At 52.2% G+C, this 23,445-nt stretch overlaps 1 protein-coding gene and 1 pseudogene across 1 annotated transcript in view; one reads left to right on the forward strand and one right to left on the reverse strand.

Annotated features, from left to right (window-relative positions):
* The window catches only part of LOC116815868 (uncharacterized), a 385,671-nt gene that overhangs the window by 245,184 nt on the left and 117,042 nt on the right, over window positions 1-23,445 (reverse strand). The window lies entirely within an intron of this gene.
* LOC142047384 (myelin-oligodendrocyte glycoprotein-like) lies at window positions 12,983-18,892 on the forward strand (annotated as a pseudogene).

A 23,445-nucleotide genomic window follows, 5' to 3' on the forward strand; every position in this document is an offset into this window, starting at 1 on the left:
CTGTCTCTAGTTAGTAACCAGGTTAACTGGAACCCAGCTGTGCCCCTGCGGCTTCTCCATATTGTGTTTGTTGCATGAAGAGCAAAGGACACAACCAAAGGTTTGTTATTTCCCATTCAGCTTTCCTCCCGTACTTCTGTCCCTCCCCCGCACCCAGACCATCACCCCTCCACACCTGCCAATCATGTACGTGAGCCAGCACCACTCAGCCATGTCCCTTCCCTGGCCCTGAGAGGATGAGACGCCCTGGAGCAAGACGTGGGTGTTATTCTGCAGCCTGTCAAGGTAAGAAGGGCAATTGGGCAGGCTCCAGAAAATGGTTTAGTCCATTTCACACTCCAATTTCTCCTGGGCTGGGGCCCCCCTCACCTGCAGGACCTGCAGCCAGGTCCTAGATTCTGCCAGGCTGGAAAAACACTTGATCACGGTATTGCAGCCTCCCACCAGGACTAAACCCACTGAGACATTCTTAGAAGTTCCTGAAGGCAATCTCAGGGCAAATCTCCTGTTGGTGTAGGAGCCCCCTCCCCAGGAGGCCCATGGGACAATTCTCCCGTCAGCTCAGCGCTGTCTGCACCAGGGCTTAGGCTGGTTTCGCGGTGTCGCTGAGTGACGTAGTGATACTGATGTAATCTCCTAATGCAGACTTGGCCTTAGAAAAGAGCAGACTCAAAGAAGCCAGTTTGGGGGATCCCCCAACACTGTCCCAGGGCAATGCGTCCTCCTAGCAGTGGGGGGACCAGGCGGAGGCAACAACTGGCTTCCCAGGAGAGTCAGTCTGTCCTGGGGAATTCATGTAGTGAATGGAGCTGGGCCAGGCTGGGATCCTGGAACCTTCCTCCCCACTTATTGTTCGTGCTGCCCCTTTCGGCCTGTTTGTTTCTCCCCTTCCATCTCCTTCCCCCTCTGCCCAGCAGGAGTCGGTCCCTCAGGGTGTTTGCTCTCCCTGAGGGGCCGTTGGTGCGGAGTCACTTCCCTGCCCAGCGCCAGCCCTTCCCCCGGGACCCCCTCACCTGCAGACTTCTACTCCGGGGCTGCCCCACCTGGGCTGGGCACAGAGGGGGCTTGGACAGACCCCACTGGGGAGCAGCAGCAGCTCGGCCCAGGCAGCTCAGCCCCTTGAGGGAAGGGACAGGGGACCCTGCAGGAGGTTTCCCACATTGCTGAGCTCTCCCGGGGCAGGCTGGAGCGAGCTGGTCATGCCCGGTAACAGCTGCTCTCACTTGCCATCAGACTCTCCTCCCAGCTGAGGGGCGCAGCGGGAGGAATGGGGAGAATCTGTGCAGGGACTGAAACTTGTCCAGAGGCAGGTGGAACAGCTGGTGGTGTCAGGGGAATGGGGGAGCTGGGAGAGAATCAGGGAGAAGACGCAGGAACCCAGGTTAGGGTAGGGGAAGATGCGCTGCCAGACAGGGGCAAAGGGGGAAACCCCAGGATAGGAAGGAGCAGAGGGGATATGAGTTACCACAATGGGATGAGCCGTCTGCTGTGGTTGCCAAGGTAGGACATGGGGGCAGAGGCTTGTGTTCCTGGCCGGCCCATCGCAGCCCCCCTTCCCAGGGCTGTGGTGTTAAAGCACATTGCCCTATATGTCCTGTTACATAATAATCCATTGTCTCTTTATGTTGGTCTGATCTGTGTTCTGATGGCCTGACAGTTACTCTGTTTCCCAAAAGCCACTGGGAATGCAACTTCACTCCATTTTAGTTAGTTATTTATCCATTCGTTTTTAAAAGCAGTGATTTGGTTACTCCTGTTTTCCTTGGCACGCCTTAGTGAACACTGTGCACATGGGTGTCTGTACACCACTTAGTGTACAGTTTTAATAATAAATAATCACAGAAAATAGTAATTGAGGCTAGTATTTAAACAATCACTCACTGTGTTTGTAGCAGAACATTTCCTGTGTTCTTACCATGAATTTGTAATTAACAAGTGTTATCTCACAATTTTTGGTCTTTTTATTTTTCCTCTAGCACAAGTTTACTCTTTATCATATGTTTTCATAGATATCATAGACGTGTAGGCCTGGAAGGGACCTCAAGAAGCCACTGAGTTCCTCACTCTGTAGCTGTGGCAGGTTCAGTATATCTAACCATCCTCGACAGGCATTTGTCTAGCCTGTGTAGAGATTTTGGAAATCCTACAGGCGCCCACTTGCATCTTGAGGTGCCTATATACTTTTGAAAATTTGTCCTGCAGAATGCAGGCCTTAAGCACAGAACGGGGACTGTCTCCCGGAAAGCAATGACTCTGAAAAGGACTTAGGGGGTCCTAGTGGACCCGTAACTAAACAGAAGCTCTCAGTGCGATGCTGTAGCAAAAAGGGCTAATGTGACCCTTGCCTATATAAACAGAGTTGTAGTGACTAGGAGCAGGGAGCAGAATGTAGCTCTGCATATGGCATCGGTCAGACTGGTACTAGAATTCTGTGCAGAGTTCAGAAGCCGGTGCACAGCTCAGGGTCGTAGGAGCAGCGAGGGGGAGAACAGTGGGAGAATTTACCCCATGCCAGAGACGTCTATACATACATTAATGCAAGGAGTACAGGAACGAACTGGAAGCGTTAGCACATTAGCTAAATTATGACTAAATTGGCATCATAGAGACTTGGTGGGATAAATCTCATGCCTGGAATGCCAGTAAAGAGGGGTACAGCTGTTCAGGAAGGAGAGGCAGGGGAAAAGCGATGAGGTGTTATGTTGTACACCAAGAATCTATTCACTTGTTCTGAGGTCTAGAAGAAAATGAGAGGTAGATCAGTTGAAAGTCTTTGTGTGTAAGGATCAAAGGTGCTGGAAAAGGGGAAGGGACAGCAGGGGCCGCTGCCTGACTCGGACTCTTTTTTTATAGATCTTGGCATTGTGATTCCTCTAACATTGACCCAGCAACTCTCTTCCCTGGTAGGCAGACCTCATTCCAGCTGTGACTTGTAGGCAAGACTGCCTATGCTCTGATCCCTTACAATGGGTTAAGATAAAGGGGGGGGGGAACAGAAGCTATGTCATGGTAGGAGTCTATAAGTGTAACCCTTCTGCCCCTCTGAGTTGGCAGCAACAAGGACCGGGTTCAGTATCCAGGGGTTCTGTTTCAATAACACCATGCATAACCGGCTCGAGCCCCCACCCAGTGACCTGGGACACTTACATACCACACCCCCTGGGCGCTTCTATGAGGCAATACTTTCCCTCTCGCAAGCACGGAGTCTGAGTGTAGAAAAATCCTTTTAATAAAGGAAGGAAACAATGCGGCATCCCATTGGAGAAACATCACAAATAGGATTATACACAAACCATAAACAAAAACCCACCTCCAAGTACGTATGGCAATGTCCTTTCCTTCTAAGGGTCTTAAGTCCAATCACCCCAAAGTCCAACAACCCAAAAGTCTCTGGTCAGTGTCACCCCAGAGTTCAACAGTTTATCTGCAGAGTTTTACCCCCCCCAGCCTGGGTGGAACTGGGGTGGGGGGGGGAGTCCACACAGGGTGTTAAGGGGCACCTTATGTGGGCCAGGGCTAACTGCTCCGGCTCTCCGTGGAGTTCTGCTGCAGTCTTCACCATGACCCACTCCACCACACCAGCTGTGCTGCTCCTCCAACCGCCCCTGCAAACCGCTTCACTCTGCTCACTGTTCCATGGGCTGCTCCAACACGCTGCAAACTGCTCCACTCTGCCAGCTGCTTAAAGGTAGGTCTTCAGGCTCCCCCACTGGTTAACACAGCACTCAGTGATTCTCAGCTCAGCTCTTAGTAGGGGAACCCTGGTGCTAGAGCACTATTAGCCCAACATGAATTCAGCTCAGCAGTCTCTAGATGGATTCCTAATAGAATCAAAATTAGTTCTACTCTTTAACAGCAGAGAGAAGAGAATGTGCAATTGGTATTCCAGGCCCTCAAAAGGGGGCCATACCACCAGATACATACACCAGTCCCTACCCTCTATCTCTTCACTGGGCGTTGGAACCCATGTCCCTTGTTTAGCAAGTGTCACTCACATTATATTGAGACATCTCTGTCATAAAGCAGTCTCCTAGTTCCTCATTCACATAACCAGCTAGCAACACTTTATTTATCCTGCCCCAATAACAAAGAAATTGGGGATCCCAGAGCTGTCAAAATAACCCTCCCAGGCTGCATTGGGCTATGCTGGGCGTGTCCATGCAAATATCTGAGAATTCACAATTCCTGAAATTCTTTCCACACTTCCCATAATTCACCACCAGATGTCAGGGTAGAGCTCATCCTGACTCTGCTTACATAAGTGACCCCCAAATCAGGAGGAGGAGGTAGGTGTAGCATTTCTAGAACAAATAACAGAATTATACAAAACAGACCCTGTATTAATGGGAGTCTTTAGCTACCAAGATACCTGTTGGAAAAGAAATATAGCAAAACACAAAAGGTTCTAATAAGTTTTTGGAATGTATCCGGGAGAACCTTTTGTTTTTGAAGGTGGAGGAAGTAACCAGGGGAGTAGCCATTTTCTACGTGATTCTGACTAATGGGGTGGAAGGAATTGGTCATGAATCTGAAGGTTGGAGGCAGTTTGGGTGAAAGCAACCCTGAAATGGTAGTTGCCATGATTGTACGGGAAGGAAGGAGTCAGAGTAGCAGAATAAGGACAATGAACTTCAAAAGTCGACTTTAACAAACTCAGCAAGCTGGCAGCTAAGATCCCACAGGAAGAAAATCTAAAGGAAAAAGGAGTTCAGGAGAGCTGGTAGTTCGTCAAAGAGACACTAATAAAGGTCTGACACAACAGCAGGCTACCACGATGCGAAGGAGCCGGGAAGAATAGAAAGAGGTCAATATGGCTCCATCAGGAGCTTTGCAATGACCTGAAAACCAAAAGGGAATCCTACAAAACATGGAAACAAGGATAAGTTGCTAGGAATGAGTCCGGACGACTAGCGCAAGCACATAGGGACAAAATGAGAAAGGGTGAGTCAGAGAATTAGCTGCACCTAGCTAGGGACACATAAGGCCATAAGAAGAGGTTCTGTAAATAGGTTAGGAGCAAGGGAAGGATGAAGGAAAGTGCAGGCCCCCTACTTAGCAAAGGAAGAGGGCTAATAACTGACAACCTCAAGAAGGCCGAGAGTCAGGAACCAGACCCAGTCTCTGGGCAACGTGATGAGCACAGCTGGCTGGCAGTGGGCTTAGGGCTGGCGCTTCCATTAGGTGACCCTAGGCGGTCGCCGAGGGCGCCAGGATTCGGGGGGCAGCATTTTGTGTGTCCCCACGGGGCGCGCGGGAGCTTCCGGTTCCACTCTTGTCGCACCGCTAAAGAAGGACCTTCTGCCGACGTGCCGTGGAAAACAGCAGCAGGCAATTGAGCAGCTCAGTGACTGCTGCTGTCACCTGCGGCATTTCAGCAGAGGGTCCTTCTTCGATGGGAGCGGAACCGGAAGCTCCCGCGCGCCCCGTGGGGAGCGCACAAAATGCCGCCCCCCCGAATTCTGCCTAGGGCACCAGAAACCCAAGAGCCACTCCAGAGTGGGCTGCTTGATTGGCCACAGCACCTGATTGGCTGGAAGAGTCAGACGAGCAGCTCTTCAGCCCAGCAGCCACTGCAGTAGTTCAAAGGCTGCTCAAAGCATCACCCATGGCTGTGATAGCTCTGCCCCCGCCTTGCCTCATTCCAGCTAACCCAGTTCTGACCCCTCTGTGACGTTATGAGTGTAATGTAATATCTCATTGAAAGATGACAGGGCCAGAAAGAGTTAATGAACTGACCTGACCCCTGGGTGAACCTTAAGGACTGGTTAGGAAGGTATGTAAATGAACAGAGCTTTGAAATGCAAGTCTGCATTGTCAGAGGTAGGAGGGGGGGTGTTTGCTCAGGTCTTGGGATGTCAGCAAACAAGTCTTGTCTATCGCTATAGCTTTGATTCAAAGATCAAAAAAGGAAATTAGCATTTAGGAAGATACTTGAGTGAAATAGTGTTATTGTCTGTGTCTCTCTTTGAAGGTTGTGGTAACCTGTATCTGAACTGTTTAATGGATAAATTACCCTGTGCCAATTGCCAGGATCTTTGGAAGGAGAGTTAAGCCTATTGTTTTCTCAGGCCAAAAGGCGGCTGGAAATGTATAAGAAGCCTGGGACACGATCCTGCTTCATCTCAGATCTGCTTTGGGTTTCAAAAGGGGGAAACCTTAAGCCACAAGGAACTGAGATCCCAGTCATTGACTGGAGCCACCCTGAATATGGACATTGGACTAATACCTATGGATCTTTCTAAAAGGACTTTTGCTACTATAAGCTCATCTCTACATGTATCTGAACCCATGAATGAATTAGTCTGTATGTGTATGGATCTTTTACCACACTCTCTCTTTTTTTTTCTAATAAATTTTAGCTTAGTCAATAGAATTGGTGTACGTGTATTGTGGGTAAGATCTAAGTATAATTGAACCTGGGTAGTGGCTGATCCTTTGGATTGGAAGAACTTTTCTTTTATATGATGAAGTAAGATTTCAGGATCATCCATATATTACTGTGTGTCTGGATGGAGGCCTGAGGCTGGGCACTTTAAGGGAACTGCGTGGTTTAAACTTCTAAGTAACCAGTGAGGTACTATAGAAGCTGTTTTGTGCTGGTTGTTAAATCTAAGTATTGGAATAACCACCAGCGTTTGGGATTTGTCTGCCCTGTTTTGTTTGCAGTTCATCCTGATTGAGTGACCTCAGCTGGCTCCCACGGGCAGCACCCTCACACCCTCAACTCAGATTCCTGATTTCTGACCTCAAGTCTCTGACCCCACTTTTGACCCTGGGCTCTGATGCCTGGTTACTGACCCCTGCTTTGAGCCCTAGGCATGATTGCTCATGTCCCAGGCACTGACACTGGGTGTTTAATGCCTATTTAGCATCAGTCTTCACTAAAAAGGTTAATTGTGACCTGGTACTTAACCCAGTTCATATTCACAACAAGGGGGAAGGCACGCCAGACAAAACAGGGAAAGAACAGGTTAAAGAATATGTGGATAGGGATATATTCATGTTGGTGGAGACTGATGAAATTCACCTGCGGGCACCTAAGTAACTAGCTGACACACACTCAGACCCAGTAATGATTATCTCCCAGCAGAGCTGCCCCATCCATAGGACGGTTTGAGCCGGAGCAACTGTAGGCATGCCTCTCCCAACAGTTTTGAAATTTTAATTAGCTTTATCGGGGCCCCCCCCATGCATTCCTCCCCCATGAGTCACCAGCTCCACTCCACTATGCCCCACCTTGCCAGTTCCTGGTGTCGCTTGGGAGAGAAAGGGGGTGGGGGTTTGGGGGAAGGGATGGAATAGGGCAGAGCAGGGATGGGAAGAGGTGTGGTGGGGGGTTGGGACTGGGGTGGAGGAAGGGGTTGTCCCGGGCCCTGCACCTCCCCCACCTGGGGATGGCCCTGCCTCTCAGAACTCATGGAGGATGGCTGAGGACCCCGGGACTAGAGAAGGGCAAACATTGCACCTATCCTTAAAAAGGAGAACAAAGAGGACACAGGGAACTACAGACCAGTCAGCCTAACTTCAGTTACTGGAATGAATATTTATTTTAGAGCAGTCTCCCATGCAGGGCCATCCCTAGTGGGGTGTGGGCCTGGGGTAACCCCAACACCCACCCCGAGCCCTGTCCCACTCCACCCCTTCCCCATAAGACCCTGCGTCTTCCTTCCGTTGCTCTGCCCCCACGGGTCCCACTGCATCCCTGTGAAGCGAGCCCCCCCCACAAGCACAGGACGCATGTGACAGCCCCAACCCATCCTATAGACCGGACGGCTCTGCTCCCATGAGGTGTGGGGGGTCCCCGTTTAACTCTTCTCTTCCTCAGACAGAGGGGAAGTGAACCTGGGTCTGTCTATGCTGGAGATAAGTGCTCGAATCACGGGGCTGAAAGTGAGGGACTGGGACCAGACCTGCTGATTACAGCCCCGAGGCAGGATAAACCAGGATGCACCCGGGTTCATGGGTGCTAACCGGGCTGGGCAGCAGACGGGTGTGTGGGTGCTGGGGGCAGGGGGTCTGGCGGTGAAACAGGCACTTAGGGCGGGGGCTGCTTACTGCATAAAATCAGGCTCCAAGTGAGTTTGGGGTTTTGCTACTTAGCAAGTTTGGCTTGGAAGCAGCTCCGGACACACTGAGCAGCTTCAGCTGCCTGGATCTCAGCCCCCACCCGCGGGCTCCAGAGCTGGAGTCCCGCCCCTGGCCCAGCCCTTCCCGACTCCCGCCTCCTGCTGCAGGGACCATGGGGCGATACTGCAGGAGATACCGCGTCCTGCAACCCCGCTCCCGTGTGCGTCTCGGGGCGCGGCTGGGGAGATGTGAGTTTTGCAGGCGGCGCTGCCAGTGGCTGGGACTGCCCCCCCCCCCCGGCTATTTGCTTCCCCTTCCTGTGCCTGCTTCTGTTTTCGGAAGAGGCGGGGATAGGGGAGGGGTGCAGCTCATTGGGGCGCGGGATGCCCGTAGCTTTCTCCTCTGTGGCCGCCGGTCCCCGCTCAACCGGCCCCGGCGCTGTGCTGCCTCCCCGTGTTACAGCTCCTCGGGGGCCGCTGGAGCCAGCCCAGGCGCTGCCCGCCCCAGCCCCGCACCGGAGTCTGCAGGCGAGGAGGGCTGGGGCCGGCGGAGTGTGAATCACTGCCGGTCACGCTCACTGCCAAGTGTGAAACCAAAGGCGCATGTCTGAGCCCATCTGCTGCTGGCACGGGTAGCACCTGGTGATCAGTCACTGATCCGTCCAGTGGCTCTGATTGGCCCTAATCTACTGACCCTTGGCAGTGGTGTGCGGGGGAAGCTCCCAAAGGACCCGCCTGGTGCATGTGTGTGTCACAGACCTCCGCGTAAAGCGAGGTCATTTACACACCAGTTCTTGTGCAGCCTCCTGACATGACACGGACACTTCTGCCCAGCTGACGGGGGCGTTGGGTTCATTTCAGTGGGATGCCGAATATGTGGAGGATCGTTTAAAATCCCAGTGTCCTAGGCTTCTGCCTTCAATCTCCTTCCCTGCTTGTGCGATCTGCCCATCACCTCGGCGGGTGGGCGCAGGCAGCCATGTGCTCGGCCGGCTGCCTCGACTGAGACGGTTTCCGATCAAAGGGGGTAGATTCCAGCAGGCTCCTGGGGACTGTCTTGCCGGAGACGAAAGGGCTCGTTCAGACAGACGTGCTGAAGTCGGTAGGGTGACGAGGAGCCGGGTGCAGGTGTGTGAGAGGGGCTGGGGAGAGACAGAGGAGAGAGAAGTACCCTGGATTTGCGGTGACGAGGCATTGGGATGCCTGTGCCTTTAAGAACCCAGCCCTGGAAGCCCCTGCTGAGGTAATGTCTGTGGGAGGGGCACGGCCGGTGCAAGGATGTTTTGCACCCTAGGCGAAACTTCCACTTTGCGCCCTCCCCGTTCCCGAGCCCCCACCCTGAGGTGCCACCCCACGGCAGCTCCCCCCCTCCGCCCTGAGGTGCCCCCCCTGTGGCAGCGATGGCGTGCTCGCGGTGGAGGCAGAGCAGGGGTGAGTTGGAGCAGGGAGTTCCCCTGCATACCGCCCCCCCCTTGCTGCAGGCAGCCCTCGCCGCGCTCCCCTGCCCTAGCTCCCTCCTCCTAAATGCTGGCGGCGACCGGGGCGGCCGAAGATCCGGCCACTGTGGTCGCTACCAAAGAAAATGCCGTCCCCCAAATCCTAGCGCCCTAGGCGACAGCCTAGTTCTCCTAAATGGTTGCACCGGCCCTGGGGAGGGGGAATAACCCCCCCCCCACAGTATTTTTGCAGTATCAGAGCTGGAGGGGAAGGTGCTGGGGTTAAGCCCAGGACTGAAGTGCTGCCAGAAGATAACTGAGGAAAACCCCGGCGCAGAGGGGGTAACGGTTATCCTCACAGCCCTAATTTTGCCCCTCAGCCCTTATCCTAACACTGCCTCCAGCTGCTTGACCTCCTGGGGCCAGTCAGTTTTCACCCCCTGCTCAGACCCTGGCCTCCCCCCTCCTCCAGTTTGCCCCTTTTAGCCCTTGTAAAAAGCCATCCACAGTATCTGGTGCCAAGTAAGGGCGGGGTGAAGTGATGCCCTCAGCAGATGTTACTGAACAGTCTCAGGGCAGCCAAAGTAGAACATTAAGGCCGAAAGCCGTTTTTCACACTGCACCTGGCAGGAAAGTGACTTTGCACAAACCGCTCCTCCTCGCCCCATCTCTGCTTCCAAGGGTCTGAGTCCCAGAGCTGCTGCCCCGACTGGCACCCCCAGGCTCTGCCCCCTGAGTGCCTGCTGGAGCTGAGTCAGCTACGGTCCAGTTCCCGAGTTACATTCAGGTCTGTTCTGAGCTCTCTCTTCCTGCCACTGACCAGCTGTTACTTCTTGCCCAGTTCCCACTCTGGATTTCAGCTCCCCCTCCCCCCACAGTGCCCCCCACTTCCACCTTCCTCCTCCTGTCTTCCCAGGGTAGGGGGCACAGGGTACTGAAAACTGGGTGGGGCTTTTTGCTGGTGCTACAGCTGGAGAAAGCTGTGATGGATGGTGCTATGCAGAGGGGAATTACTGAGAACCCAGTGACCCCTGGAGAGCAAGAATAGCAGCTTTGGGGGGGCACTGACACCCCTACACTCAGGAGCAGTGCCAGGGTTTCTGGCATCCTAGGCAGAATTCGGGGGGCGGCATTTTGTGTGCTCCCCACGGGGCGTGCGGGAGCTTCCAGTTCTGCTCCTGTCACGCTGCTAAAGAAGAACCCTCCGACGAAATGCTGCAGGCGACAGCGGCAGTCACTGAGCTGCTCAGTTGCCTGTTTTCCGTGGCACATCGGCAGAAGGTCCTTCTTCGATGGCGTGATGAGAGCAGAGCCAGAAGCTCCCGCATGCCCTGTGGGGAGCGCACAAAATGCCGCCCCCCCGAATCCCGGCGCCCTCGGCGACCGCCTAGGGTCACCTAATGGAAGCGCCAGCCCTCCCTACACTGGCACCTTCAGCAAACTGCCCCAACCAGGCTCATCCTTGCCAGCTCAGGGCCCTGTGGGTTGGGTTGTTCCTTTAACAGGAATTTCCTCTCTGCCCCGGTCAGCCAGAGAAGCAGACCATTTGTTTCTGAGGCTTTTTGTACTTTTGTTTTTGTGGAAAGTGAAAGGGACAGGAGGGGAGAGCACTCGGCCCAGTCAATTTAGCTCCAAATGTAACAACCACCATGACGAGTCTGGACCCCCCCCCCCCCCCCGGCTTTGTGATGCCCTGTATGGAGCAGCGGCGGCAGCCTCGGTAAGTGAGAGGGGGATTTATGGTGTGAACTCCCCATAGGGAGCGGCTGTGGGTGTCAGAGACTCTGAAAGCCCCTGGCAGTGACAGGCATGGGTTCAAAGCTTCTGTCTGGGATTGGCAGGGAGGGGCGCTCTGGGCGCTGGATCCCCTGCTCCAGGGCTCGGTCTGAGACCCACACACACAGCACTGACCCTTCAGATGAGCTCTTAGCACCAACAGGCCTCACTGAAGGGATTCTTAGGAGAAACTGGTGCCTCCTGACTCTGAATGTAAACCTGGCTGTGGGACTGTCCCTGCCAATTCAGAGATTGCTGTGTTCGTCTGCATGCGGACTGGCTGGCAGGGCCACCCAGAGGATTCAGGGGACCTGGGGTCTCAGGCGGCAGGGGGCCCCCACCACCATATTGCCACTGAAGACCCGGAGCGAAAGAAGCTCCAGAGGCCTGGGCCCCGTGAGAGTTTTCCAGGGCCCTCGGAGTGAGTGAAGGACCCTGCTCTAGGGGCCCCAAAAAACTCTTGTGGGGGCCCCTGCAGGGCCTGGGGCAAATTGCCCCACTTGCCCCCCCCCGGCTCCCTGGGGCGGCCCTGCTGGCTGGCAGGGTGCTGGGCCCCTTTCACTCATTGGTTGTGTTCAGTGAAGCTGGCTGTTGATTGGCCAGTAACTGCCATGTGTAGTTTTCCTGTTGTGATGGTGGGGGGCGTTATTTGTTTGTGATTCTGCTCCCTTTCTTCCCTTTATTGTTACGTCACTAAACTGAAGTTCCAGAGTGAGGGGGTGAAAGACAAGAAGAAAAAAACCTTTATTAATGTATCACCCCTACCAGCCCCGTGCCAGGCTGCGGGCATTGCCACCTTTGTCAGTGTATCACCCCTACCAGCCCCTTGCCCCGAGGGAGGGCAGCTGCTGCTACTGCTGCCACTCACCCTATGGGTGTCACCTGCCCCAAAAGTCAGTCAGTTACAGTCACGGGGGAGTGATGGTGGCGGCTTTGAGTCTGTGCCCTGGAGCCTTGGTCTGGCTCCCTTCCTGACCAGTGCTGGCCGCTCTGTGGGCAACACTGGCTGGTGGCTGTCCCAGGCTAGGGAGAGTCACAGGCACAGTCTGGTTCACACTGACCACTGCACGGCCTAGCAGGAGCCGCACGGCTGGGTGACTAACACTAGTGCAATAAAAACAGCAGCGTAGCAGGGGGTAGCGTGGGCGGTGGCTCAAGCTAGCTGCCCAAGTACGTAGCCAGGGGGTCCACGCGGGTTTGTTCTCAGGGAGGTAACCCGAGCTGCTGCCTGGGTTACCCCAGCTACACCGCTAGTTTTAGTGAACTAGCTCGAGTAGAGCTATCCTGTGTCCGTTTACACCTACGGCAAAGCTCGCTCCCACCTGCAGTGCAGACCTACCCTGAGAGAGGTTTAATGTTACGGATCCCAGGGGGCACAGAGCCGGGGTGACCCTGCTCAGAATTCATCACGTTTGCACAAGGCTGGAGCCAATGACGGTGGGTCACCAACACGTAAAATCGCTAGGGCCAGGCACTCATCTGCTCATTGGGAGACCCCAGAGAGCCCTCACCTGGGATAGGTGTGGTCAGACGGTGGAGCCACTTTTTCCCACAGCAATCAGTGGCCATTCATATCATGCTGGCTTGTTTTCCTTTATACATCCCATTCAACAGTAGTGCCTAAATGCTCCAAGTGAGATGGGGACCCCATTGTGCCGGGCCCTGGACACCCCAATAGTCAGGGACCATCCCTGCCGTGGAGAGTTTCTTACAATCTAATAGACCCAGACAGCTCCACAGGTGCAGCCATGGTGTGAGTGTGATATGGACTGGCTCCTGGCACAGACCAGGGCTGTGGGGGGAATTCCTTCCCTTTTGGTGTATGTTGGGCAGCAGAGAGGCTTGTTATCTCCTCCCACTGCTCCGTGGCGCTGTCACTGCATCCCTCTCACTCACTCACCGTCTAGTTTGCTATTTCTCCGGTTCCCTAGACCAAGCTACGATGGCGGGGAAGGTTCCCTCATTCTTCCCCCGGCTCCACAGTGAGCTCTGCTCTGCCTGGCTACGTCGCTCTCTGCCTCGCACTGCAGGTTCACGGGCTGGTGTCAGGTAGGAGCTCCGGCCTCCTCGCTGGCTTTGCTGCTGTTCTATTGCTGTTCACTAACACCCATCTTACATCACTGCTGTGTCTTATAAACCATGTCTGTGCAGCCTGCCGACAGCCAGCAACGTGGAGAAACGACAGGGCACACCTGGGTCCCCAGTAACTGTGTTTGCTGCCTATACACAGTCTTGTTGTCAGGCCTCGCTGTGCATGCCCTGCTGCTCTGACTAGAAGCTTTTAAGACATAGAATGTGGTGAGCACCATTACAGGGCTCACGTACCATTTAAAGGGACACTGTCCAATTCCTATAGATTACACGGCTGGTCCGTGTAAGACATAGATCAGACTCTTAAGCCACAAACAAATCCTGAATCCCCGACTCTCCGGTTATGAAATGAAAACCCACAAGTCATTCACACTGCACTGGGCACATCTGACTAGGGCTGAGAGCGAGACCTCATCTCACAATGGGGATGTGAGGATATTTACTGGCGTCTTCATTCTGTGCCCTTGGTGAAGACCTTATGGTCCCACTCCACCCCCGGGGCTGCTCCCACAACTACTCAGGCATTTTGGTTCCTTCTGCTGTGGTTTCCATCCTGCTAATTTAACCAGCTCTCTCTCTCTCTCTCTCTCTCCCTCTCTCTCTGGATGCTGAGTCTCTGCCCTGAGACCCGCCTCCCCCCACCCTTTTCTGTGCAGTTCCACATGCCGTCTCTCTGTCCCCAGCACTTTTCTATCTACCGCCTTCTCCCTCTCCATTATCTGACCTATAACGTTACCTGCATAAGCAGCAAAGAATCCTGTAGCACCTTATAGACTAACAGACGTTTTGGTGCCACAGGATTCTTTGCTGCTTTTACAGATCCAGACTAACACGACTACCCCTCTGATACTTTACCTGCATAGTGATGATGATCAGTTTTCATATCTTTACATCTTGCAGGCCCTTACACCATCCCTACACCAGTTGGAAAGGCCCCCACACTGAGCAGCATGAAAAGTCCATGGTGTATCAGAGAACCTGACCCCCCAGTATCCATTATACCCAAGGACCTCTATTCAGAGATAATAGAGACAGTGTATAATGTTCACATGTGAACTCTGGGTGACCAGTATTGGAACCACATGCAGTATTTTGGGAACTATCGAATTAACATGAATGTGTATTTTTGTACTCCTTGATAAATAGTATCTGTGTGTAACTTTGTGGGCTCAGGACTGTAATCTGCTCCATCGGGGAGGATGTGATACTCTGTAACTTGGGGAAACACCCAGCACCCTATGTTCGTCCTTGTAAAAATGATTGTGTGATGTCCAATTCAAAGTTTGTCATGACGGGTGTCTTCAGAAAGCTCAAGATGCACTGAGCGTCGTTGTTACAGTAATGTTTTAGTAATTGTTGTTACAACTAATGTTTTAATAATGTTATAGGTTATAATTTCATGTATGTAGTTATGAGGCTGAAAATGTGTCCTCATGGCTTAAAATGAGCCCTGGCAAAAACTCTCCAAGAGCAGAGGGGCAGTTCACACCTCATCAGGGCAGATATGAGACAAACCCAGCCCAGCCTCCCAGGAACAAAGGACCCTGGCTTAGGCAGCAACAAAGGGTCTGTTGGACACTCTAGTGAGTCACCCCCCCTTCCTTTGGTCAGTTTGAAACTGCGAAGAGGTGATGCTCACCTGACTCTGAAGTAGGGGGTTGGGGGAACAAAGTCAGGAGGGAAGAAAGGACATGATAAAAGGGAGAGACATTTGCCATGCTCTCTCTCTCCCGCCTACATCTACAGTCACCACCACCAAGCGACTGACGCGCTGATCAAAGGGGAGAGCCTGGCTGAAGAGCGAGCAGCCAGCCCGTGGTGAGAAGCATCCACGTTTGTAAGGGCACTGAAAATGTTAAGATCAGCTTAGAATGTGTTTTGCTTTTATTTCATTTGACCAAATCTGACTTATTTGCCTTATAATCACTTCAAATTTATTTCTATAGTTAATAAATCTTTTCTACCTGAAGCAGTGCATTTGGTTTGGAGTGCGTCAGAGACTCCTCTTGGGATAACAAGCCTGGTACATATCAATTTCTTTGTTAAATTGATGAACTCCTATAAGCTTGCAGCATCCAGCAGGCATAACTGAATGCTGGAAGACAGAGGTTCCTAGGCTTGAGTCTGGGACTGGAGGTATTGGCTAGTGTCATTCAGTTGCACAATCCAAGGAGCAGATTACATGCCAGAGGCTATTTCACTAGGAGGGTGGTGAAGCACTGGAATGGATCACCTAGGGAGGTGGTGGAATCTTCATCCTTATAGATTTTTAAGGCCCGGCTTGACAAACATAGTGTTTCCTAATATCCAACCTAGACCTCCCCCACTGCAACTTGAAAACATTGCTCCTTGTTCTGTCATCTGCCACCACTGAGAACAGCCAAGTTCCATCCTCCAAGTGCTTCAAAATGGATTTTTTGAGGACCTGGTCCATGATTTTGCTAGGGACTGAAGTGAGGCTGACCGGTCTGTAGTTCCCTGGGTTCTCTTTCTTCCCTTTTTTAAAGATGGGCACTATATATGCCTTTTTTCCAATCATCCGAGACCTCCCCTGATAACCACAAGTTTTCAAAGATAACGGCCAATGGCTCTGCAATCGCATCCCCCAACTCCTTTAGCACCCTCAGATGATTAGAGCTGGGCCCATAGACTTGTGCTCGTCCAGCTTTTCTAAATAGTCCTGAACCACTTCTTTCTCCGCAGAGGGCTGGTCTCCTCCCCATACTGTGCTGCCCGGTGCAGCAGTCTGGGAACTGACCTTGTTTGTGAAGACAGAGGCAAAAAAAGCATTGAGTACATTAGCTTTTTCCACATCCTCTGTCACTAGGTTGCCTCCCCCATTCAGTAAGGGGCCCACACTTCCCCTTGATCTGTTGAATATCTGTTATTCTATGTCCCATCATTTCATGTGAAGTTACGAAGTATTGCTCTAGGTTTCTTACTGAAATATGTGGTAAGTGGGAGACACCCAGAGCTAGGCTTTCAATGGCAACAAAGAAGCAAGTGTCACTGTTCAGACAGGTGTGGATGGCCCATCAAGGAGAATCCACTCTCCCATAGGCTTCTCAGAGGGCGCATGCCCCAGTGGCTACCAACTCCCACGTCACATCAAACATTTTTCTAGCACCTGGAGAGAAAATATAAGTGAGGGATGATGACATCACAGCTGGGCCTCTCTGCTCCCCCCGTGAACATGTGCAAGATTGAGGGAAGACAAAGACTGAACTGGGAGATTGGTCCCCGGCTGGAAGGGAATCCAGCCAGTGTGTTAAGAACTGTGAGCTGCCTGGAATATCGGTTAGGGTGAGAAACTGCTTGATTCAAATCTTGCCTAGTCTGTGCAATTTACACTGTGATTTTATTTCTTATGTAATCTATTCTGATCTCTCTGCCTGCTACTTACAATCACTTAAATTCATCTTTCTGTAGTTCAGAGGTTCTCAGACTTCATTGAATCGTGACCCCCTTCTGACAATCAAAATTACTACGGGACTCTAAGAGGGGGGAACTGAAGCCTGCACCCTGCTGCCCTGGTGGGGGAGGGGGAGCAGGAGCAAAGCTTTGGCTTTGGCTTCAGTCTTGGATGGTGGGGCTTGGGCTTTGACTTTGACCCCAGGGCCCAGCAAGTCCAAGACAACCCTGGCAACCCTATTAAAAAGGGGTGATGACCCACTTTGGGGTTCTGGCCTGCAGTTTGAGAACTGCTGCTGTAGTTAATGTATCTGTTCTATATTTTACCTAAAATAATGTGGTTTTAGTTGAAGAGCTTAGAGAATTTCAACCACAGGTATTGGAGCCTTCTCAAAAGCAGGAGTGCTGGGGGCCCCCACCACCTGAGGCCCCTTCCCTTCCCCCCAAGGGCCTGCCCCGCTCCTGCTCCTCCCCTGGAGTCCCCACCCCCGACCAATCTGGAAGCTGCCAAAAGCATCCCCTGCTCATGTTCCTGCTTCCCAGATCTCCAGTCAGTGCAGGTGGAGGGACCCAGGCTCACCACAGCTGCCTGCGCAGCTCTCCCCAACCCGGCTCTGGCTGAGGGGCAGGGTCTCGGAGCCGCAGCCCAGCTATGATAAGAGCTGTGTCGGCAGCTGTTGAGAGTCATGGTGGACCCTCCACATGCCTGCAGCGTTGGGGGGAGGGGCCACAGAGAGCAGCCCCCAGCCCATATTCCCATCCCCCAGGCTCCAGTTCCAAGTTGTACCCTGGGGATCCTGTCACAACCACCCAGAGGCGAAATTGCTTAAAGTAGTTCAGACCAGCTCCCAGAAGTTGAAGAGAACAAAGATTTTTTTGTTAAATCCTTGATTTAAACTGAGAAGAGACCTGGGATTTTGGGCTACAAACTGACATGACCTGTTAAGCAAGAGGGCATATACCATTATAGAAATGTTTAAAGACGGCCCTACCAGCAAGTCTCTTGTGCCAGATGAGAATCATTTGGTATAAGCGTAATGTGTTCAGACCTTTGATTTACAGTACATTTTCTCTGTCAGACTTTTGCTCTGCTTTGGAAGTTATTCGGTCACTTGTAACCACTGGCAAATGCTGTTTGTAGCTCTGGGAGAGAAGGCAAAATGCAGGTGCTGGAGTTTTCTCAGGCCTGCTGGAAAAACCACAGTGAATTGCAGGGAGCTGTAAAATCTCAGTGTGGTGAGAGAAGGACGTGGATCCCTGCCCAGAGAGAGGTGATGGCTGAAGGCTTGAGACCTAAGGGGAGGGACGTTCCTTGAGCAGACCACAGAGGAAGTCAGAAGCCAACCCTGTGACTCTCTGCACTCCTAGACATGTTGAGAGCACTGCCTGGGTACATGGTGTTCACTGTTAGTGCAGGGCGCTCTCTTACTGCATATCTTACTGCTGAATTAATGCCACTTCCAGCCTCTCGCTAATTTAACTTCCATTGTTCATTGTACATTTCACAGTGATTGGACCTGACCATCCAGTCACTGCCTCCCTAGGGGGTGAGGCTGTCCTGCCCTGCCACCTCTCCCTCAGGATGAGCGCTCAGAAGATGGAGGTGAGATGGTTCCGATCCCAGTTCTCTGCAATGGTGCACCTGTGCCATGATGGGCAGGATCACTATGCAGAGCAGATGTTGGAATATCGAGGAAGAGCTGAGCTCTTGAGGGACAACATCACCAATGGGAGAGTTTCCCTGAGAATATGCGCTATCTGACTCTCCGGCAAGGGACAGTACACGTGCTTTTTTCAGTCCAGTGTCACTTATGAAGAAGCTTTATTGGAACTGCAGGTGGCAGGTCAACAACTTGGGGTGATACTTTGATGTCTTCAGCAGGGTAATAAATGGGGTCAGAGGGGCCATTGCGAGATGACACCTGATTTTTCTCATTCTTGTGGGACAGCAGCTCTGCTCTGGTTGAGGTTTATTCTAGCTGACTGTTAACAGCTGTTTTTTCTAAGGGATCTAAACTCCAGACCCATGCTCAGATTGCCTTGAAAATTGCTGTGACTCACTGGACTCAGGGGTAGTATTAGTGGGCTAAATTTAGGGTCATTAGAGCCTGGGATTAATGAGACCCACAGACACCAATAAAAAGTCAGGTGATATTAACAGGTAGTTACTACAATGTTTTTGTGCACACCAGGGTGCCAGACGACGGCTCTGATCCTCCCCTCACTGATGCCACCAGCCGGGACTGATCTCGGCTGGTGTCTGGCATCCACGATGGTACAGAGAATCCTGTAGCCCAGCGCCTGGTCTAAGAGTGGGAGAGCTGAGGAATTGCCCCCAGGACAGGTGAAGGCAGGAGATCTGACCCCCTGAAGGTGCTGCCAGACGGACCAGCCAGGGGACAGGTGTAGCTAGGTCTGTGACCGTGATATGAGACATAGGTCAGGTGCAGCAAACACCAGACTGCTGATAATCCCCATGGCAAGAAGACTCCCCTGTGCACTTCTGCTGACACAGCCTACAGACCTCAGCATTGAAATGAGAGAGATGCGAGATCCCTCTCCCCATATCACAGTGACAGCTCTGTCAGCCTCCTTGAATGAATCCCTCCCCCAGTCACTACAACGACTCCGAACACGGGGAAGACAGTGGGTGGGCAGGCAGACGGATGCTGGAATCCAAATCCGAGAAACACAACACAGCAGTGGCACCTTCCCGTCGCCCTTCCTCACGTCTGTGTGTTATGGCACCCCTTTTACTGAATCGTGCCCAGCACCTATTGCCAGCCCAGGAGGCAGAGTTCAGGTGGCAGGGCTGGGATGCTGTGCACCGTTACTGTGTATCTCTTGGGTTTCAGAAAATAAAGTTTAGCTGCTCTCTGCTGGGCAGCCTTAATTCTGCACCGACAAGTATTTTGTGGAGCATAGCTGGGTAATTCCCTTCCACCACAAGGGCACTTGTTCCAACTCCCCCACTCCCCAGGGTAAATGCACACACCCCAGAATAGTACCACAAATATAGGAAAGGGAAATATTGACTTACAGAAGGATGAAGGTAGAAAAACAACAGGGGAGAACATTGTGGGAACAGCAAAACGGGGTTAGATCCAACAGTAGGACCCACAGGCCTGGTGGTACCTCAATACGAGAGGGCAAATGCTGAGCACTGCAGCTGCATTCAGACTTCAGGGATCCTGGGCAAAGTTCCAGTCCAGCTGTGAATCTTGGGTGCTCCTGGTTGTCTTCAGTGCCAGTGAACTGTCCCCAACAAACCCCTTCGGTGCCCTCTTCTGTCGCTCTCAGCAAACCCCACAAAGCAACCACTTCCCCATTTACCTGGCTACAGCCTCCCTCCTTATTCCTAATGCAGGGTCACCAGCCCCAGTAAGGGGTGATGTATTCTTCCTAAAAGGTGGGGGGGCTATGAGGCCCCATCCCCTCTGTGGCCCTGCCCCTGCCCCATCTCTTCTCCCTGACGCCTCAGCCCTTGGCTAAGCTGGAAGCCAGAAGCTGGGGTGGGGAGCCTGGGCTTCCCCATCTGCCCGGGGTGGGGGGGCCCAAGAGCAGCCCCCTGCCTATGTCCCTGCCTCCCCAACCCCCACCCAGTGTAGGTGATGGGAGGTGGAGGTGGGAGACAAAACGAATTGGACTGTGGGGGTTTGTAGGGAATCTGTGATCAGGACAGGGAAGGTCAGACTCACTCCTGGGAATGGACACTGTGCTGTGTGGCTGAGGCATGGGAAATACGAGGCCTGCACCTCCTTCCCCAGGACCCCCTTTCCATAAATGTCAGGCCCAGCAGGGTGGGGCTTTTCCTGGACTATGAGGGGGACGAGGTCTCGTTTTACAATGTGACTGACAGGTCCCATCTCTTCACTTTCACTGACACCTTCTCAGGGACGCTCCACCCTTATTTCTATCCTGGTTACAAAGAAGAGGGTAAAAACGCAGCCCCTCTGACAATCTGCCCTGTCCCGGCTCAGGCTGTAGGGAATCTCTGTCCCTGACAGTGACCCTACGGCTAGGGTGACCAGATTTCCTGATTTTATAGGGACTGTCCTGATTTTTGGGTCTTTTTCTTATGTAGGCTCCTATTACCTCCCACCCCCTGTCCCGATTTTTCACACTTGCTATCTGGTCACCCTACCTGCAGCAGAAACTGTCCCCTCCCAGCGCCGACCAGCCCCCAGGCCTGTTCCTATGGGACTGGTACAAAGGATATCATCTGCCTGGCCCCCCTGTTATACTTAGAAAATGAAAACCAGCAGGATTTTATTTAGGGGATAAGGCAATATGCTGAGTTTTATTGTGACTCTAGAAAGAATTAGAGTACGTAGTCAGTTATAGCTATAACATTTTATTGAATTGTATATTTATTTATATACATACATAAGTTTTGCAAGGTTGTTAGAGTTACCAGCTTTAGAGTTGCTTGTGCCAGGTCACTGGCCAGGTGGCCTGGACACGAGGATGGAGCTGAGTCTTGTGAGATGCGCCTCTGATGCTTTTGGCGGGTGGTTGCAGAACCAGACTAAAGTTCAGGGTTTGGATTTATAGGGATTTGGTTTTATACAAGTTTATGGGGCTTGGTTTGTTATGCTGCTCTCACCTTTGCAGTGTTGTTTTTATGTCTGAAGTGATAATTAATCACACAGATGGTACAGCAATGACTATTCTTTGTTCTCTGAGGCGGTTAGGAGTGGATTCTGCTGTGCCCTCGGGGTTACTATTGGGCTATTTTACCCAGAGCATTTTTCAGCCAAATGGTCCTGGGTAGTTTTATTTTAAGGCTGGTACCTTAATCTTTTATTACTTATTTAAACATACATCCGCAGTCACACTCTATTTTACTTAACTATTTTTAAATCACTGGGGCATGATAGACCCCAATGAATTTGTTTGTACTATTTGCTACACAGGAAAAGAAAAGAAGAAAGATCAAAAATGCAAAGGGGAGGACTCAACAAATCGGATTGCTGTGTTCCAGAAGACAGTTGTGACAGCAGTTCTTTTACTAGTTTGTTTTATTACTTTAAGAACAGACTCTTTGCTAATGGTAAAAAAAAAATCCAGAGACACAGATCTTGCAAACTAACAGGCCTGCTTCAATTAGCACAAACTCAGCAGGCTGAGACCTATTTTTTTCTAATAATACAAGCCAAATCCAGGGTCTGTACTGGACCCTACTTTCCCCAAAGCATTAATGTATTAATTACCTTTAATTCAACACCACCTCAGTTCCCATCACCAGGCCTGTGAGCTGGGGGAGGGGAGGGGCAGAGAAAGGGGTGCAGGGAGCAGGCTGCTGGGGGGTGCAGGGGCAGAGGAGGATGTGTAGGTGCAATGTCAGGGGTGAATGCTGTGGCAGAGGGTGGGGAGGGGACTGCAGCAGCAGGAAGGGATGGGCCCAGATCACAAGAAAGACTCTGGGGAGGGGTTTGGGGGTTTGTGACTCAGTAGAGGGGAGCCCCACCCAGTGCACCCATCTCCCTTGGGGAATAAGGGTGGAGGTACATGCCTTTACCAGCAAGGCCATCAAGCCTAGTGGCCTAGGGTACGCCAAGGCACTCTACCAGGTAGAGCGGAGCAGCTCAATTATCTGAGTCCCGAATCTCACCTCTTCCCTCCGGGCAGTAAGGCCTAATGGCCAGAGCCAGGGAATCTGCCTCTTCTTGGAGGCCAGTACAGCCCAATGGTCAGACTCTAGAGTTCTGCACTCTTTTTGCAGGGTAGCGAGGCCCAGTGGCCAGTGGCGATACAACGGCTCCCCAGTGCAGAGCCATGTGGCCTAACAGCCAGCGCCCGACGGGCCACCGACCCAGGTGGGGGCACCCAACCCAGGACCCTATTAGTGGCAGAGCCATCCACCACTTGCTCAGTCCCACTGAAACACCCTGAACTTACCTCAGTGGGAGATACCACTCCACCTTCCTTGAGCTACTCGGGGGCGCAGGAGGATCCTGGGGACAGTAAGAGTTGGCAGAAGGGAGGGATCCAAAGGAGGGAAGGATGGCCCTCCTAGCACCCTGAGTCTCTTGTTCCTGCAGGAGCCATTGAGCACACGGTGGCTGCCAACACTCTCAGAGCGCAGCCGGGTGCTGTAGTGTAGACAGGACTGACCTCGGTCTCACCTGTGCCCTGAGGTGCGCTGCCCCGTGAGGCACCTGCAGGGCCCTGTATGACTCAGGGGATGATGAACATAAATCAGAACCATGTTCTGTTGCAAACCCCACCCAGTGTTAGCCAGGACAGCGCAGAGACCAGATTCCAAGATGGTGAAGAGGGGGAAGTGGGGGAGAGTTGGAGGGAAAATAGTTCCTGGGAGTCATGGTGAAAAGACAGCTGCCAGTGAGGCAAGGAGCTATCAAGCAGAGAGAGGAAGAATAGAAAGAAGGACATGATAATGGGATGATTTGTAGAGAAACACCAGGGCCAAAATGTTTCTAAAGTGCCCCAGGAGCCCTTTGATCCTAATTGACAAAGCCACCATTCTGTAACTCAGACACATTCACTACCCCCAACAGACAGTGGCCTTAATGTGTATCTAAAAGGTGTCAGGTAGATATATATAAACCGGTGACACACTGGTCCCCAGAATCATTGGGTGATGTATGTGTGGGTTGTGTACAAAGAGTTACACATGAATGCTGGAAATATGTTCTTAAAGT

This window comes from Chelonoidis abingdonii, chromosome 10, assembly GCF_003597395.2.
Source record: "Chelonoidis abingdonii isolate Lonesome George chromosome 10, CheloAbing_2.0, whole genome shotgun sequence".
NCBI lineage: Eukaryota > Metazoa > Chordata > Testudines > Testudinidae > Chelonoidis > Chelonoidis abingdonii.